Source organism: Triturus cristatus, chromosome 2_1 (assembly GCF_964204655.1).
Source record: "Triturus cristatus chromosome 2_1, aTriCri1.1, whole genome shotgun sequence".
In the NCBI taxonomy this organism is placed as follows: domain Eukaryota; kingdom Metazoa; phylum Chordata; class Amphibia; order Caudata; family Salamandridae; genus Triturus; species Triturus cristatus.
The window spans coordinates 349617357-349637312 of NC_140581.1; the positions used below are offsets into that span (position 1 = coordinate 349617357).

The 19956-nt window shown below is 41.9% G+C and overlaps 1 protein-coding gene and 1 long non-coding RNA gene across 2 annotated transcripts in view; one reads left to right on the forward strand and one right to left on the reverse strand.

Annotated features, from left to right (window-relative positions):
• Nucleotides 1-19956, forward strand: part of LOC146864181 (sodium channel protein type 2 subunit alpha-like) — an 869020-nt gene that overhangs the window by 528111 nt on the left and 320953 nt on the right. The gene's annotated exons all lie outside the window — the stretch shown is intronic.
• Nucleotides 541-11920, reverse strand: LOC146864182 (uncharacterized). Its single transcript, XR_014970065.1, has 4 exons — nucleotides 11831-11920; nucleotides 11106-11198; nucleotides 10922-11002; nucleotides 541-5146 (listed from the first exon to the last, which is right to left on the reverse strand). It is a non-coding gene; the product is annotated as an uncharacterized LOC146864182 (long non-coding RNA).

Below are 19956 nucleotides of genomic sequence, written 5' to 3' on the forward strand. Positions count from 1 at the left end.
ATCACACAGGTAGGTAACCAATTGCAATTCATTTGAAATGCTCTTTAATTGGAGAAATGTTTGCTTCAGTAATTGAGATAAGCTGAGAATATCCAAATATTTATTAACAATCACCAAATAGCTACACCATCTCAGATAAAGCAGGGTTCATATTGCAAATGGGATGCATTGCCCCATTTTGTTCATGTGTGCATTCAAAGTGGGTGCAATACAGGAACGCCAGGGTGTTGCTCATTGTTAAAAAAAACAGTCTCATGAACATACACTAACAGTCAGAGTTGCTGCATTTCAAGCGATTAAGCACCGGACACGTTTTTGGGAGTGAGAGCACAATTTTATGTGGACCTTGTCTCCTTCCCCTTGGTTTAGGCCCTGAAGATCCCACTACAGTAGGCATAGTCTATACTACCACCCCCTTAAAAGAAAAACGCAGCATTCCCATGCACGGATACTGACAGTGCTTCCTCACAAGTGTGCACTATGGGCCAGATGTACTAACACTAGTAATATCAATGTTTAAGGAAATACTATTTGGAAATTTGTGATTACTAATGTATTAAAGTTATACCTGGCGCTTTATATCTTAATTAGCAATTCGTAGTAGGTCACTAATAGACCTACCTCATAATTATTAAGGAGGTAGATCGCAATTTGTGACCCACTAGGAGTCACTGCCATCACCAGGATGGTGGCGTGCTGGGGGCAGCAGACCACCATGCCTGTGATTGCTTTTCAATAAAGCAATCTTTTATTCTTTTTAAATGCAACCCGTTTTCCTTAAATTAAAAAAAATATATTTTTATTTTTTATTTTTGTGGGATTACTGCCTGCTCCCCCCAAAAATATTTTTGAAACATTCCCAAAGGGGAAGCCGTTCCAAGGAAAGGTTTTGCGACCGCATTTCTGTCACAAAGCATTAGTACATACCATTAGAATTCCTTGAACACGCCCCTTCCAAATAGCTACTCTTTGTACATTTGAAGAACCATTATTTGAGTTGCAAACAGCCTGATTGCAACCGAAAAAATGCTTTGTACATCTGGCCTTATGTCTTTTGGCAGTCGTGGGCACAGCGCCTGGCAGAAGACCATGCCATGCTTGTAATACGTACAAGGTTTGGTAAGAGCCCATGCATGCCTTGTATGCTCTAGTCAACTGTTAACAGCATGCATAGAAACTGAATGATGCAGTGCTCCTGGAAGCAAAATCATATTCTTAAAAAAAAAAATGTACAGGGTATTTCTACAGGGACTTGCCAAAGAGCACTGTAATAGACAGTGTAACCAGGATAAGTATTGAAGGACGTCAGGCCATGCACTGTGCATTATATGCACTGCCAGCTTGGATGCTTGAATCACAACTAATCTACAGGCCACACCTTCTGCTCAGTACCCAGAGGGAAATGCTGCAGGCTCTGCCCATAAAATACAATGTAGAAAGTATATCATTACAAAAAAAAGAACCTCACTCAAAACATTGACATATAGACCATTGTGGTTCTCTACCAGATGATATATTAACTTTCAGTTGAAGGAAGATTATGATTATGAATTAAAGAACCATTGCATTTCGCCAGTCATGATTAGCCTTGCACTACTTCTGACATTACATTTGAGATTGCCTATGCTATCATAATATTATTAGCACGTTATTGCTTCATGTAGTTCATAGGGGCTCAGTGAACTAATACATTCATTGCAGGAACCTATGGTAGTCACCATGGCCATACATTTAACTGATGGGGTCACTCTGCCTTCCATCCTTCTAAGGTTTGCTAAAATGAGTATCATTGGGTTTGGTAACAATAAACATCTGTCATCTGTCAATAGCATCAGGATACCACTTGTGGAGGAGATACAGATTACAAATACACATACATGAGGCTGTTGGATGCCCTATATCTACATCTGCTAACTCCTTGTCGGGTCAAATCCTTGCTGTCTGTTCCTTGAGAACTTCCTGTTATGTTATTTTCAAGGCATACATACTTTTAAATAGAAAAATTGGAGTATCTGGCACCTCAAGAAGTTTTTGATATAGTTGCATCAGAAAACAACCTTAACAACGCAGGCTGAACCACGTGTGTTCTTTCCTCGCAAGCAGTACCACGATTGCCTTAACCACCCATGTGCATTAACAACCCATATAAGCTTTCTAGTTGCCGAGCAGAGGCCCAGGAAGGGGAAAACAGGTAGAGGAAGGACTATCGGGAATTGGGAGAGGAGACGGTGATGTTAGTGGGGCTGGGGCTTGGTCTTGAGGGGTGAAGGGGTAGTTTTTCGGGGTGGTGGTAGGTTTTAGGACTCAGGAGGGGATCAGGGTAGTTTTTAGTGTGAGGGACATTTTTTAGGGCAATGGACACAGTGCGGTAAGTGGGGCTTGGGCTTGGTCTTTGGGGATGGAAGGGTAGTTTTTTGGGGTGGGGGTAGGTTTTAGAACTCGAGGGGGCCGTGGTAGTTTTTAGGGTGGGGACAGATTTCAGGGCTAAGGGACGAGAGGACAGTTTACAGGGAAGGGAGCAGGGTCGGGGTAGTTTAGGGATGCAAGGGATAGTTTTTAGGGATCAGGGCAGGGGGACTGGGATAGGGGTCGTTTTTGGGGAGTGGGCCTAATTGTTAGGGCTCAGGGTAGGGGGAGAAGGGACTGTTTACATGGCAGGGTGTAGGGATGGGGTAGTTTAAGGATGTGGGGGATAGTTTTGAGGGCTAAGGGCAGGAGACAGTTTTAGGCCTCAAAGCGGGTGGGGGGGGCTGGGTCGGGGTACTTCACGGAGGTAGGGAACAGTTTTTTAGGGCTCAGGGCAGGGGGGCTGTTTGGGTCATTTTTGGGTTGTGGGATTAAATTTTAGGGCTCAGGGCAGGTGGAAAAGGGACAGTTTATGGGGCAGGGAGCAGAGTCAGGGTAGTTAAGCGATGTATAGGATAGCTTTTAGGACTCAGGGCAGAGGGGCTGGGGTCAAGGTCGCTTTTGGGGCGTGGGCTGATTTTTTAGGGCTCAGGGCAGGGGGAGAAGGGACAGTTTACAGGGCAAGGTCAGGGTAGTTTAGGGATGAGGGGATGTCTAGAGCTCAGGGCTGGGGGGCTAGGGTCAGTATAGTTTTTGGGGTGTGGATTTTTTTGGAGGGGGGGCAGGGGGAAAAGGGACAGTTTACAGGGCAGGGCTAAGATACTTAGTCTGCATGCCCCTTTACCCATCATGTCTTTACCACAAAGAAATTGCATGGGTAAAGGCATGCATAGTAAAGACATGTGTGCTAAAGAAGTGGTCACGGTAGAAACCGTGTGATACAGGCATACATTATTCAGGCATGCGTTGTACCATCATACAACCAGTTGCATCGACAGTCTGGACTTATCCAAATCTGATATAGTCTGTGCTCTCTATGATGTTCACGAATGTCTATTGCTTCATTTGATTTACAACTTGATCTTAAGAAAAACCTAATGGCACATATTTATCAAGATTTCATGCATTGCAATGCAGCAAGACACTGCACTGCGGCAAATGGAGAGGGCAGGAATGCATCATATTTGCTAACATATGGTGCATTCCTACTCTCTCGCTGCGCTAGCACACTCTTGGCTGCTAAGTACCAACAGAGGCACCCATCTCCCATGGTGCATGAGTGTCTGTGTTACACCCAGTATTGTTTTTGTGCAGAGTGCAACAGTAGGGAAAGTGTTGGATAGCGTAGAGGTTTAAATTATTATTCCAACTCCAGAGAGTACAACAGTAGGGAAAGTGTTGGATAGCGTAGGGGTTAAAATTACTATTCCAACTCCCGAGAGTGCAACAGTAGGGAAAGTGTTGGATAGCATAGACATTAAAATTACTATTCCAACTCCAGAGAGTGCAACAGTAGGGAAAGTGTTGGATAGAGTATGGGTACAAATAACTTACTAATAATTAGTGTACCTCTGGGCACAATTAAGGAATACCTCATGTTTCAAAAACGTATGCCATCTCAACCTCAAACTCGGTCCCTGAGCAGGCCTGAAGCAGGATACCCATAGTACTAACAATGCACAGATCGCTCAGACTCAGTCACAATCTTGTCCTGAAATGACTACCTTCGAACCTCCTCTGCTTTTTCAATCATTGACAAATTCTTCATCCCTAGTTCCATTGTCATCGGAAGGGGCTGAAGCAACTACGCCAATCTCTACGGAGTCTGTAATTGGGGCTGGCCCTACTTTCCATTGCGATATAAAAAGCATGCTTAATCTTATCCTTGATGAGATCAGAGAAATGAAGACCACACAAGCAACAGAAATTCCAGCACTGCATGCTTGTCTATCTAAAATTGAAGAGGTAATGGGGGCCTTGCCATCTAGGTTGCAGGAGAACGAATCTTGAATCTCTCCGTTAGAGGATCAGATGACCTCAATTCAGCAGCAGGTCTTAGCTGACAAAAAACAAAAGAACTTACTGGAAGTTAAACTCGAAGAATTAGAGAATCATTCACGTCAGACTAATCTGCGGCTGGTTGGGGTTCCAGAGGGGTGCGAATGGTCTCAACCAGTACAATGGGTTGAGTCATTTTATAAAAGAGTCAGTCCTTCCCGAATTCTCATGAGCTCTCATGATCACTCGTGCCCACAGAGTTCCAGCACAGCCTTTTCCCAATTCTAAATTGCCTAGAATTATCCTAGTGAATTTCTCAGATTATCGTGTGAAAGAGCAGATTCTAACTAGGGCAATACAGAAGAAGCAATTTTCATCCCGAGAGGTTCCTAACTGCCGCATTTTCTCGGATATGAGTACAGCGGCAGCACGTCGCCGGAAAGAGTTTGTTAAGCTCCTCTATTTGTTTAAAGCACAGGGAGCCCAAGCGGCCATTGCCCAACAGTCGAAACTTCAAGTTTTGGTTCACGGCAAGTTCCATATGTTTACAAGTCTAGATGAAGCTCAGGAACCTTTGCAGCAAATCACGAAGGATAAGCAAAGGGATTCAACTGTATGATATGAAGGACATTTGTGCTAGCACTGTAGTTTTTTTCTTTTCCTTTTTCTTTCTTTCTTTTCCAGTTCGGGGGGGGCGGTGTATCACACCAGAGTGCAATATCATGGCATCCAATGTTAAGGGCCCAATTCCAGGGCAGGCAGGGGGTAAGGTGGACAATTCCCCATCTTCTGGCTGCAGGCTCTGCCCATAAAATACAATGTAGAAAGTATATCATTACAAAAAAAAGAACCTCACTCAAAACATTGACATATAGACCATTGTGGTTCTCTACCAGATGATATATTAACTTTCAGTTGCCAGAAGTGGGATGGGTCACTGGGTTTTGGGTTGGATTTGGGGGTGGGTTAGGGCACTGAGGGAGGGTGGTGGTGCAGAAAACGAAAATGAGCAGAATTATTTAAAATATCATACTAGAAGGAAGGGTATGTTTACTGATGTTCAGGATCAAAATACTGACGTTTTGGATCAAAGCAACAGTGTTAATAATGGATTATAATGGATAATAATGCCCGTATTATATCGATCAATGTAAATGGCATCTCAAACAAGCGAAATTATGGTGGATTGATCAGATGGTTGGCGGCATTCTCGCCCCAAATTTTGTTTTTGCAGGAAACTCACCTTAAATCTAATCAGCATAAATTGTTTATCCCCAAAGGTTTCTCTAAAGCCTATTTTGCTTCAGCCCAGGCAGCAATAAGGGGGGTTGCTATTTATTTCGGGCAAGGGATAAACTGGGACATCACTCAAATTCAAAGAGATCCATATGGCACATGGATTTGGATTGTTGCAAAGGTGAATGGCAATATGTTGAATTTTGTGAATTATTATGCCCCAGTCATAGATGATTTTATGTCTCTTAAAAACATAAATGATAAAGCTAGAACAGCGGTGGGCCCAATTATTTAAGGGGGGATTTTAATTTTATACAAGATCTGCAATTAGATACATCAAACAAAGCAAAAAAGCAGGAGAAGCCCAGGTCCAAAAAGCTGATTGATGTCATGAAACAGGACCATCAACTTGTAGATCGTTGGCGAAGGGCCCATGGTGTAGCTAAACAGTTTACCTATTACTCTAGTCAATTTAAGTCCACTTCACGGATTGATTTCTTCCTGGTGTCACGTTCCCTGAGCTGCTCGAATACAGAGATTTTGGCCAATTCTTTCTCAGACCATTCTTTAGTAAAATTAAAATTAATCTAGCACTGGGGGTAGAGAAAAATCTAGGTGGCAGATGGATAGACTTCTCTTATCCAATCAACAGTGGATAATGAGTACGCGAGAATGGATTAGGGAGTTTTTTAGGATCAATAGGGGCACTGTGAGGCCTTTCTCAGTTTGGGGGGCCTTTAATGCCTCAGTACGAGGACAAATGATTGTTTTCTTGGCGGAACAAGCCAGAGAGCATAAAACTCGAATAAAAGAACTCCAGACAGCTATTGATGCAGCCTTGGTAAAAAAGAGAGGTTCCTCTGGGGGGGGACATAGCGCTGGAGAGGAACTAACCAAGGCCAAACAGGAATTGAGGGAGTTTTTTAATATGGAAGAAATAAGTAGTTCAAGAGCATACCAGCAGAGAGTTTACGAAGAAAGCCAGATGGTAGGAAAATTGTTGGCATGGTCAACTAGAGTCAAGCAAGAAGCGGCGGTAATTGTTGAAGTGGCAATACCTGGGACGTGGATAATAGTTTCTATAAAAGAAAGCATCTCAAAACATTTGTATATCACTATAACGATCGCTATTCATCTGACTATCAGGTATCTAAAGAAGCTATTCAGTGTTATTTTGATGATTTAGCTCTCCATCAGCTCTCTATAGGATAGCAAGAGGCTCTAATGGTCGGCATTTCAGCAGAAGAAATCTCTAGGGCTTTGGCCTCAATGCCTGGAGGTAAGGCCTGTGGGAATGATGTTCTTCCAATTGAATTTTATATGGCTTTCTCGGAAGAGCTAATTCCATTCTTGCTGGAGCTATTCAATCATGTTAAAGCGGGAGGTGATGTTCCAGCGGCCTTTAAAGAATCCTCGAGTCAGTTTCGTAAAGAAGGGCAAAAGCCCTAGGGAGGTCGGCTCTTATAGGCCAATCAGCCTTTTAAATGTAGACTATAAACTACTGATGAAAATATGGGCCAGTCGATTCACCTCTGTGGCACAATATGCAATACATAAAGATCAATCTGGCTTTATAGCAGGTCGGACAATGTCGTCAAACACTAGTTATTTAATTCGAGCAATTGACTATTTTAATACCCACCAAACTCACGCAATAATAATGATGGTCGATGCCGAGAAGGCATTCGACCTTGTGAATTGGGGTGCGTTCTTTTCTGGCCTTGAAAGGTTTGGGTTTCCGGCACAAACTATTACTATGCTCCAGAACAGTGTTTCCCAAACTGGGGTCCGAGGACCCCCAGGGGTCCGTGGCACATTCCCAGGGGGTCCGCAGGCAGCAGTTATAAAAGCACTGCAAAGTTCCTTGTAAAATTAGCAGTTTTCAAGCAACTATGAAAGTGTCAACAAAATGTCAGTGATTAATGTACCTACTGGAGAGAGATGAGAGTTTTGTCCAGTGGCAGCTTTGACTTATCTAATGTGACACAGAGGGTTAATATGCCTACTGCAAAGAATGTGTACAATGCATTTAAAAAAAAAGTATTTTATGTGCATAGGTCAGTGGGTTACTGATTTTGCCACAGAGATTCTTTTGTCACTGTGCAATTCATAAGGCACAATCGTAATCTAGCACAGTGTCCTATAAACTGTCTTCAAAGAGCTGCTTGCAAACTGCATGGTAAAAGTTAGCAACATATGTTTATTCCCAGTCTATCATTATCCTGATGCTGCTATTTTCCCACTTCCTGCACATGAACAATTTTGTAATGCCGTTTTGTCACTTCTATGTGTGCTGCCTAATGCAGCACACATGGAAGTTACAAAACATCATTTTTATTAAAGATTGTTTATGTGCAGGAAGGGTCACCTTCCTGAACATATACAATCAAAGGTGTTTTGCTTTTTCCGTTGGAAAAAGCAAAAACGAGGAGAAATAAGGCATTTCTCCTCATTTTGCCAAGTTAAGACCAGGTTTTTCATGGTCTTAATTTTGGTCCTGTCTCCTATTTAAGCTGACCTTGTAAATAGAGGGCAGCGTCAAAATCAATGGGTGTTGGAGTGAAACGCCCACTGCAACTCCCACTGCCCACCTTTTTCAAGCTAAGCATTGCGTGAAAGGGGGGCCTTATTTACAAGGCAGCGTTAAACCACAATAAGTGGCTTAACGCTGCCTTGTAAATAAGGCAAATCCCCTATTGCCACAGGAACATCGCAAAAAGTGACGTTCCCATGGCGATAGGGACTTGTAAATATGCCCCTAAAATCCTTAGTAATTCGAGTATTTGTTTTGTGTGCACACATGTGTTTATTTATTTCAAATTACTGTTTTAATGTTTGAAATTTAAATCCTGCAAATTGCTTGGGGGTCCCCGACTTCCAGTGGTGACTCAATGGGGGTCCTCAGGAGTCAAAAGTTTGGGAACCACTGCTCCAGAATATATATCAAGGAGCTCAGGCTCAGATTAGGATAAACTCTAAATCGGTAGGTACAATAGGTATTAGATGTGGGACCCGGCAGGGGTGCCCCTTGTCACCTGTTTTATTTACCGTCTTCATAGAACCTCTGGCCGTTATGATTCGGGATAATATAGATATAAAAACTCCAATAGATGTCAAAAATAAAATTATTTGCAGACATTATACTTTATCTTGAACCGGAAAAACAAAATATTGATAGGATTATTAGGGAGTTCGCTGAGTTTGAGGCGATTGGAGGATATAAAATTAATCATTAAAAAACTAAAGTATTGGGGCTAAATGTCTGGTGTAATTTTCTCCCAGACAATTTAAAACAACAAGCATATTCTTCTGAGCTGATTCGCTATTTGGGAATTTATGTTTCAAACCAATATGCGGATCTGTTTAGATTAAATTATGACGCAACACTGAGTAAAATTAAAGATCTATTGGGAAAGTGGATTCTTCTTCCCCTTACCTTGATCGGCCGTGTTGCTCTAATAAAGATGTCAGTACTACCCTTATTAATTTTTCTTTTTTCAAATATACAGATCAAAGTCAATGCAGTTTATTTTAGAGTATTGGCATCATTATTTCAACAGTTTTTTTAAAATAAAAAAGCATCAAGGTTAAAACTATCAATCCTTCAACTTGACTTTAGCTGGGGTGGGTTGGCACTCCCCCATTTTCGTACCTATTATGAAGCAGCGTTTATGGATATAGTAGTTCGTCTGCTAGATAATAGGGGATCTTTGGATAGCTTTTTCCTTAGTAAGATGGTCCATGAAGCGGAACTCACCTTCCGGTCTTCTTAAAAATATCAAAACTTCCCAAAAAAGTAAGATACAAGACGCTTCATGCTCTTTCTAATAGACTTCAGAAATGTTATTCTCAAAATGCCCAATCTACGGGGTTTTAATATTTGGGCTTGCAGAGGCCAGAAGTTTGGGCCTTTACATTTGAAATAGTAATACTAAACTTTGGGAATCAAAAGGTTTTAAAGAGCTAAGCCACTTTATAATAGGAGGTAAATGTATTAACTGGGAGGAGGTTCGGGTTAGATGCGGTTTGCAGCGCAGGTTACTCTTTTTTAGCTTCTTCCAGGTTAGATCACTGATAAATGTCTTTGGAAAACGAAAACACCGGGCACGGTGTGTTTTACCTTAAGTTGGCATGTTAACTCTAGACTAAATAGATATGTATACAGTGAAAACACAAATGCTACTACATGATAAGTATAAATAGATTATTATTTTCTTTTTAATATTCTTACATCTTTTTTGTATAGAAAATGTTTTTTGTAAATAATGTGTAGACATGGATAAATAAATTTACAATCTGAATAATATTCTATGAACCACACGTATTCTCTTCCTTAAACAGTAGATACATTTCAAATTATTTCATAGCTTTATATTTCAAATAACACAAATGTCATAATTTAAATTCATTTGCACACACATCATTTTTTTCTTTTTTCAATTTACTACTTTGGTCAAAGTGTATATTAAAAACCCATGAATCTCAAATAACTAAATGCACAGAGACTGGTGGCTTGTTGACAAACATAATTATAGTCTAGAGATTAAATGGCCCTTTGAACCATTAAAAACATGTGCTAAAACCATAGGTACCCATTTGATAACAGGATCTAGTCAAAGGTTTCTTTCCTCGAGTCAGTATCAAACAACAACAGTATATGACAGCTACATGTAGTTGAACGTTAGATTTACAGCATTATCCATGACTCAATTTGCATGCTGTCAGTGTGAAAGTAGGAGACAGTACCAAACCAAGAAATCATCAAGGTGTTAATAGGTGTCAATAGTTTGAGTTGTCAGTGTTTAGAACCAACATTAGATATATATTTCCTTCTTTGTTTAGTGTGACCTCACATGCTTATAAAGTTATCAGATATGAATAACATTTTATATTTCTTAAGCCTACCTCGTGGGTGTCTAGATGATACTATCCTCGAGCAGTTTGAGATATAAGATATCTCTATCCTGGATATACAATGACTGTATTGGTAAAGCAAGAGAGGCAATATTATGACCTCCTATTATATTATAAGGCTCCAGGTAGCAATGTGATATCATAAGACTCTGCTTTATTTATTAATTAATACCTACTCTTAAAATCTTCTTTTCAGGCCACTATGTGGTTATTATTGTGATTCAGCTAATGGTGCACCTTATGAGGAAGCTATCAAGAAATCTTGCAACCTAGGTAACAATATGATAAATAAGAGGATGAATGAATCTCCGCTCCTAAAGGAAAAGGCTGAGGCTATGATTCTGAACAAGTATACCCCATTTCAAACCTTATAATACATGCAAAGCCCATTATAATGGAGCCCTTAAATAGTGGTACAAATATTTACCTCTTCACAATTGTTCTATCGCATCTTGTTGAGTGGTTACTCAATATCGGTTTATGCCGAGTGGCATCAAACGAAGATTGCCTAAGGGGTTGAACAGATGTATATACAGTTCATGAGTGAACGTGACCCACCTACTTCTCAAGATTTTATATAATATATAATTTCTCTAAAGATGACCACTGACCTTATGGCGTTGGGTGGGATTAGTCAATATCATAATGTATTTTTATATGGATCAGGCTGAATTCTATTTTTTAATTATGAATGTCTGTCGATGCTGTAAATAAAAGAGAGAAGGAAAATGGGATATTTTTGATCACGAGGTTGAGGGGCCATTACGCTGTGACGCTCTTTATTAAATTCACAATAGCAATGAAAGCCTCCTCACTGCAATGCGGCATACTGCATCTTAAGATCAGCACGCTTATCTAATCATATTTATGCAGAATTACCGGGTTCAATAACAAGACCAATAAAGCAATTCTAGTGTTAATCTATTCTTTTAAGCTAGGCTATAATATTCTGCGACCCTCTATAATTTCCTATCATCATCTTTACAGTAATGTCTATGTCAAATTATGTAGCTCCAAATGCACTTGTATCGATGACATCACAGTTTAACCAGGCTGATGGGCCTCCTATTCCCTGTAGGACATGCATAGTAACACTTATCCTTCTCGTGGCATCTATGCCACATTCCATTACTGTGACTGCACTTTATAATATTAATAATGCCGGGTCCCTACGGGCTATGTATTAAAGAGACCCGATATTAAAACGAACAAGATTTAAGCATATAAATGTGGTATGCCGATAGTTTTTTCTAGCTTTGCTACCTGTTACTATTCAGAAATATACTTTCTAATTCAACATAGCACAATGGCCCCATAGTTGCTTATTTTCACTTACCAATATTACATGACGTCTGTGCTCTATGTTACCCCAATGCCAAAACAGAGTGAACAACGCGTGGCGCTACTTTTAAACCCACCCTTACTTGTTTCTCCTCAATGATGTCATAGAGGTGGGCCGTTTTACAAGGGATTAACTACCCCGATAATCGGGCGCCATCTTAGAGTTCCTTCACCGTATCGGGTACCATAATAATGTTGTCTAGTTGGAGCACAGTAAGATCCACTGCAACATTACGTTAATACTCGATTATTACAGACAAACCCCACTTTAAGTGTGTGGTTTTACATCAATCCCTGTTTCCCTTCGCTTGGAGTTAGGTCAAATAGTATATACGGTTACACCCTTACAGGATAAATCGTCGCCATCTTTACGTTCCTTGACGGCACCAGCTTGAATACACATATATATTGGTTAAAGCTGTTAAATCTACAAATATGCCCACAGTTGTCTCTCCTGAATGGTGTCATGAATATGGGCCATTTTACATAGGAGGATGTTGACTGCCTCGCTAGACGGGCACCATCTTAAAGTTCATTTACCATATTGGTTTGAATAGTGATTGTATCTGTGTGGAGCGTGAACTACACCCTTGCGTTTATATTTGATTATTACTAGGGGTGTGCGGAATTTGCGAAATTCACTTTTGCAAATAATCGCGAAAATGTTAAAAATCTCCGCAAACACGCGGAAATATCGCGAAGATGCGGAAGTTTTTTTCCCGCCCGTTCGCGGTATTTTTTGTGCGTGGTCGCGGCTCGCCAACTTACCAATGCGGAAAAATTTATCGGCGAACGCGGGGATTCAGGTAAGGCGATCGTGCGCACGCGAGAATGTATTATTTTACAGCGCGAGCAAGAAACAAATTATTGCTAAGCTGCGGAATGCGGAAATTTTGACATTTTCACGCTTTCCGCGGAACGCGGAAATGCCAAATTATCGCAATTTCCGCGAACAGAACGGAAATTTGGCCCAGGCCTAGTGTCGAGGTTAACAGAAAATAGCTAGGTAAAGAGCTACGTCAATGGTTTACAGGTCACTGGTGATCCACACGCTGGATGGCCTTGAGAGAACCCGACAAATGTGGGCTTCCTGGGTGGGGGACTTGAATGGGTTGGATTAATTAATAATAATAATGAAGACAACTGGATGGAGGCTTGCAAGGCACCAAGGGAGTTCAGTTACTTGCATGTGACAAATCTCACTACGAAGTGCTTACAACATTTGCTTCAAGATGATGAGCGCCGTGTGCGCTCCCCACAGAGGATTTCTATCATATCGCTTGGGATTGTTTGGTGCTGAGGCCCTTCTGCAGGGAGGTGGGTCATATTCTTTCATCTGTCTCAGGCCTCTCCCTGGAGGTAACGCCTCATATTGCCCTGCCTGGGTAACTGGATGAAGTAGGGGGTCCTAGAGCTGAGCATGTCTTTCTGGCGAAGGCTTGCTTGGTTGCCAAGCGGGACGTAGCACGGGCATGGAAACAATGGAAGCCGCCGAATGGTAAGGGTTGGCATGCAGGAGTGGACTGGTGCACTCACCAGGAGAAACCAGTTTTTTAGGCTCGTGGCTGCCCTAAGAAACATGCGTGTATATGGGGGAAAAGGTGCAGCTACTATGGGCTACTGATCTGATATATTATTAATGTTTGGGCTTGTTGCTATGTCATGCATGTATTATGATTATATATTGCACTGTGTGATACTGTGTCTTGCTGCAAAATGTTCAATAAAGTTAGTTTAAAATAAACTGCACACAGGCTGCAATGGCAGGACTGCAACATGTGTTAAGGAGTGGGTGGCACAATAAATGCTGCAGTCCCACGAGGAGCATTTAATTCACATGCTCTGGGTACATGTTGTACCTCTTTAGTACAGACATAAGTAAATTAAATATGACAATCAGGTGTAGGCCAATTTTACCATGTTTTAAGAAGTGAACATACTGAATGTTGCACTGGTTAGCAGTGGTAAAGTGAACGGTGTAAATGATAAATAAGAGGATGAATCATAATTCTGGAAATGCCAATTTTAGAAAGTTGGCCGTTCCAACCATTTTGTGCCTGCAGCCTGTGTCCTGTGTCACATGACTATCATTAGTATGACAATTTGCCTTTGTGTATTCCTCCTAGACAGTGAGACAAAAGAGGACTAGGTGATGGGCAGGGCAAAGGTGTGCACAGCCCCACTTACATTTCAAAACTGCTGCCTCAGCACACTCACAAAGGACTTCACACTAACTCTTTGTCACTCAAACATCCTGTGACTAGGCCAGGCAGGAAGGACATTCCAGAATCATTTGTGGGGTCAAAACTCAAGATGTTTCTTTCACTTTAAAGCTGGCACCAGGTATTAAAATAGGACCCTTAGACCTACACTTCAGTTCACTCCTGGACCTGCAGAGGGCACTCAGAAGGCCTGAGCTGCACTTCAGAGGTCTACCCTCATACTTCTGGGAGCTGGCCTTGAACCATCAGAGGACTGCCCTGCTGCTGGAACACTGTTTTACTGCTTGACCCAGGACTTCCAGAGTGACTCCAAGGGCTAATTGGCTGGCCTCCTGTTCTGAGCTAGAGGGACATGAGCTTGAACTCTTCACATGGACTCTACCTGAAGTGACATCTGCCCTCCAAGTGGTGTCCACCCATTACTGGACCTTTGTAAGTGGTGCTAAAGATACCCAATCTGCCTAAATCAAAACTTGAAATTTAGAAAAATAACAAAACTTTTGCCAAAACGTGCCCTGAGAACAGGAAGGAGACCAGGACCTACATGCTCACCGATCTGCCCAAGGTGCTTAGGTGGCCAGCCTGACTCTGCGTAGCTCCAGCTTTGTTCTTCTCTGCTGCAGCAAATGCTGTTGATTGATTTCTTGCAGAAGGGGTATCTGGCCATGTGAAGCCCTCATTGGTTACAACCTGTAGCTTTGTTCTGCTCGGGATTTGTGACTTCTAAAAAAAGAGACTAAGCCTGAACGCAGATATTTTCACCGTGACTTCGCTCAGCAGCTCTCAGGTGCCCATGCCTACTCTTCGGACACCGCCTCCTGCCTTGCTCCACTGATTTGATTGGATTTTTATTAACAGTTATATATCGTGCCAAAGAAGGCAATTTGTTTACACACATAACACAAAATAAACATACCACTTAAAACAAACTTCTAGTCATCCTAAAACATATACATTTACACTAAAAACATATACCACTAGTGAACCCTACCGACCCCCATGAAAGATATTCAACATGTGCTAATTTAATTTTTACCTTCTATCTGATCAATATTTAAAACACTAAAATCTCTTCTGCTTCCCGTCAAAGCTGGAACACCATATGTCAGACCCAATTTCACAAAGATATTGCATTAATCTTATTTCTAATGATAAACAGTGGCTTCATGCGAAATGCAATTTACTTGTGTACAAAATAGTGACAGTATTGCAAAACAGTTATTTTTAAGCCTTGTACGATTGGGCAAAATAGGCATTGGGTAAACAAGTAACAAAGTTACGGTAATACAAAATACAATTATACAATTATTTTTATACCATACCGGATTGGGAAAGATGGGGATTAGGATTGTACATAGAGGGTAAACAATTATCAATGTGCAAAAGGCAATTTCTTTTTTGCAAAATAGAGCGACGGTAGTGTAAGTTACGCTGATGATTATACAGAGTGCTATCAGGCAAGTTAGGTATTCACTTTATACAAAATACCCTCTCTTTCTATTCAGGCTAAAACTTTGACAGAGCGACATACATTACTTGTATTTGTGCAGAAGAGCAATTGAAACTTGGGGCCCTCAGGGTACCCCTTCCCTATCACTAATGCGGCAGTCCACTCTGCTCAATTGACTGTTCATAAACAACAGACAGGAATTTCCCTATTGCATAGCACAATGATATTATTGTCACATCTTAGAATTAATATAATTAAATCATTTGTATGGAGGACCAGTGTCATTCTAAAAGCCGGTAACAGCAATTTTCTTCTACTAGTATCATTTATTTATTTATTTAAGGAGTTTTATATAGCGCTGGCCGGACCAAGGGTTATCGGAGCGCTTTACAGCAGTTTTTCACAACAGTCATATAATAGAGCCTGTTATCTTGTTATACATATTGGTTCGGAATGCCAAGTGTGCTGTGCAGTATTGAGGTAGTTCGTGAGTCCTGAGATAGCCTCGATTAGTGCACGTTGTCTTGGGTTGAACCACAACAGTTTTTCGCAAGAGTCATATAATGGAGCAATGTCATACATATAGGTTCTGAGGTCCAAGTGTGCAGTGCAGTATTGAGGTCGTACTTGAGTCCTGAGATAACCTCAATTGGTGCACTTTGTCTTGGGATGAACCTTTAAGGGGGGGGACAGGAGGTGGTCAGAATACAGTGTTATACATATAGGATTGGGAAGTCCAAGTGTGCTGTGCAGTATTGAGATAGTACGTGTGACCTGAGATAACCTCGATTAGAGCACTTTGTCTTGGGATGAACCTTTAGGGGGGGCACAGAGGTGGTCAGAGAGCAGGTAGGAGGTAGGTCTTTGTGATACAATGTCAGGGAGCATCGGCAAGAAGGGATTAGCGTTAAGGCGGCAGCTATCCCTTAGGGAGGGAGCGGTTGAGGCCAAAGGACTTTTAGTTTTTTTTTTAATTATGTGAAGTACGAGATAGTTCTGATATCTGCTGGGATTGAGTTCCAGATTTTGGGCGCCTTTCCGGCGAAGGTTCTTTGTTTGCGTGTTTATATAGGGATGAGAAGTAGGGTATTTGAGCTCCTGAGGTTTCTAGTCTGACCAGCCCTCTTGAGTTTGGCGGCCAGGTAGTCGGGTTTTTCTGTGTGTAGGGCTTTGTGCATGAGGAAGGCAGTTCTAAAGCTGGCACGCAGTTCGACTGGGAGCCATTTTAGTTCTCTGAGTGCTGGTGAAATGTGATCGTATTTCTTACTTCCAGTGATCATTCTGGTTGCTGCGTTGAGTGTTATTTGGAGGCGAGCTAGGCGGGATTTTGTTGTACCAGTGAGGGTTGCATTCCCATAGTCAAGTCTTGATAGTACCAGTGATTGGGTGGCTTGTTTGAGATCTTTGGTAGGGATGAATGGTTTAATTTTGTTGAGTATCTTCAGATTGAGGAAGGCACTCTTGGTGGAGTTTTTAATGTGTTTGGCCATGTCGACTTTTGGGTCTAGGGTGATTCCTAGTGATTTTACGGAGTTTGCCAGTGTGAGATTGCCGTTGAGAGCATCCATCGCTTTTAGCCATTCAGCAATTTGAGGGTTCTCTTCTTTGTTGGAGATGAGGAGGATCTCGGTTTTGTCTTGATTGAGTTTTAAGTGATTTAGAGACAGGCAATGTTGGATTTCTTTTAGAGTGTCATTTAGTCTGTGGATGTCATCTAAGGAGGAGGTTTCTAGATTTTTGGGAGTCATCTGCATATAGGTGGAAAGGGATTTTGGCATTTTTAAGAATGGTGGTGAGGGGTTCCATGTATATGTTGGTGATCTGACCAGTCCTCGGGCTGGGTGTGGTTTATAGGGATTGTGTCGCGTTTGGCGATAATGGCATCTAGGATTGCTCCTTTGTTGTGAGTTTCCTCCATGCAGTGTTGGGTAACGTTGTTGTTGTGTAGCAGCTCGTTCAGGCAATGGATTAGCAGGTTGTTTTCTTCATTCCAGTGTAGGTTGAGGTCGCCCAGAAATAAATAGTTTGCATCTCGGAGAGAGCAGTGGACAATCAGGTCAGACAGGTGTTTAGTGAGTGTGGTGGTGTTGCCTGGGGGGTGGTAGATAAGGTGGCAGATTAGTGTTTTGTTATTGCTAGTGTTAATGTTGACGGTTAGGCATTCAAAGGTGTTGTAGTTGAAGGAGTCTGTTTCCGTCAAGGAAATATTGTTTGGTGGATGATTGCTATGCCTCCTCCTCTTTGGTCTTTTCTATCTTTGTTGGTGATAGTAAAGCCTGGGGGGACAAGAGTATCCAGAAGAGGTAGGGAGGAGTCATTTAGCCAGGTTTCGGTGATGATTGCTATGTCTATGTCGTGAGTGAGGATGGATTCTGCTAGCTCTGTTGGGTGCTTGGTGGCTATTCTGCAGTTTATGAGCATGCAGTTGGTGGTGGTTGTCTCTGTTTTGGGTTTTTTCTCACGGGGGCCGTGTGGGTGTTCTGGGCAGGTATGTTAGACCTGGGAGGGGAGTCTCACGTTGTTGGGTTTCTTTTTTGTGGTTGTGTTGATCGTGTGGGTTCTGGGTGGGGCCGTGATTGCAGGGATGGCGGGGGTCGTGTTGGGGTGTCGGTGTTTTATTGCATGTGGGTTTGGGGAGGTGGTTGGGAGTTAGAGATTACGTGATGAGGTCTTTCGGTGAAGAATAATGAGGTCCATTTTTACCTGTCTTTGGAGGAGCAGTGGTAGATCTCCGCAAACAGTGATTCAGGATCTTGTCTGATCAGTTTTTGCTTAAAGTTTTTTTTTGCTTTAGGTGAGAGGTTAGGCGGGAAACTGATCAAGAAGGAGTTCGGGCCGTTTGGTTTTAAGTGCTTCGCAGAAAAGGCGATGGTATGGGCTGGCGTGGCGGAAGGCATAGTGTCTAGCTAGGACGGGGGCGAGCTCCCTTTAGGAAAGGTGGGGAAGTGTTTCCAGAGCCGTCCTTAATCAGAGATTCGTGCTGTTTTTTCTTCGGCTAGATGTAGAGAGCAGACTCTGGGGAGCTGGCGGATTGAGGAGAGGGCGGTGGAGATTGTTGGGATCACCACTGTGTGCAAAAGGTTAAAAATATCAAAATATGAGCAGGCTATGAGTAAGTGCAGAAAGGTAAATGGTACACTTTGACAAAATGGACACTTAACTATATCTGACCCTGTCTATCTAGCTAGCTTCCATCGTATAAAGGATGGAACCTGCCGCAGCCTATCCTTCACAGCCCAACTCCTAATATATAAACACTTTTTATTTCTCTGCAGGTAAGGCTGAATATGCCCACCATATCTTGATTTATTTAAATGATGCAGGTTATCTTACACACATCTATGTCACTCCTCCTGGAGCCCTCTTTTACTAAAAGCTTTAATGTTTGTTTCTGCTGTGCAACAGACAATGTTGCAGTACAAACCCTACTGCAACATCTAGGGATACCTTAATATTGATAAGATTAGCAGCCCACCTATGAGCATTTTTTTTTGTTTGATTTTTTTGCATTGGCAATTTTACATATGATATTATCATCTTGTTATTTGGCATTGATGCAGTACAGGGGTTTACAAAAAGTTGAGATTTTATAGACATTTGTTAAAGTTAGCATTTTCTGCTCAAGCAGTCGATCCCTTTGTGTGAATACACTATAATGCTGACATTACATCACATTTATAAACTGTTTATGTGGGGATGCCCAACGTTTGAGATGAGTCAATACAGTGACAATGAGATTGTCACGTAAGACTTACTAGCATCTTACAACTCACTTGCGATACATGGAGCCACCAGTGTCTCAGGAATCAGTAGAGATTTGCCTTACATCATAAAATCATAGATCATTCTTTATAATCCAGAGTTAACAACAAAGTTATAACCAACAACAGGGTGGAGAAGGGAGTTCACCATGGCTCCATGCAGTTTCCAGACATTGCGTGATATTAACAGTTATCTTATTTCTCCAGGATGCTCTACTCATCGTACCATACTGTATATGTTCAAAGACTACTAAGCCATGGGAACCCTGGTATGTATTGGTGTGTTTTTTTGCTTGTATGTTTCACTACGTCACCATCATCATTATTCCCTTCAGGGCACAATGCCAATTGTAGTGCCATCAGTATTGCCTCCCAGTTGGAGGATATAGGATATTTACGCAAGCCTAGAGTGTCTTCTCTACGGAGAGATATTCCTTCCGCCCTAGCCCAGTTAAGTATAGAGCGGGACCAGGCCTGTAGCGATGGGAGTTTGCTGGATTTCCAACGTTGTGTGATGCGCCACTTAGCCACCACCAGTCCAGAAATCTGAAGTTAGCTTTTTGCTTTTTGTCCCTTGTGAACATGCCCAGTTTACAGATCTCCCTTGTGTTTGGGAGTGTTCTGTCAGTGCACTCGGGCAATTATTGTGTTACTCACTCCCATTATTAATGTAACAGGGGACACAACC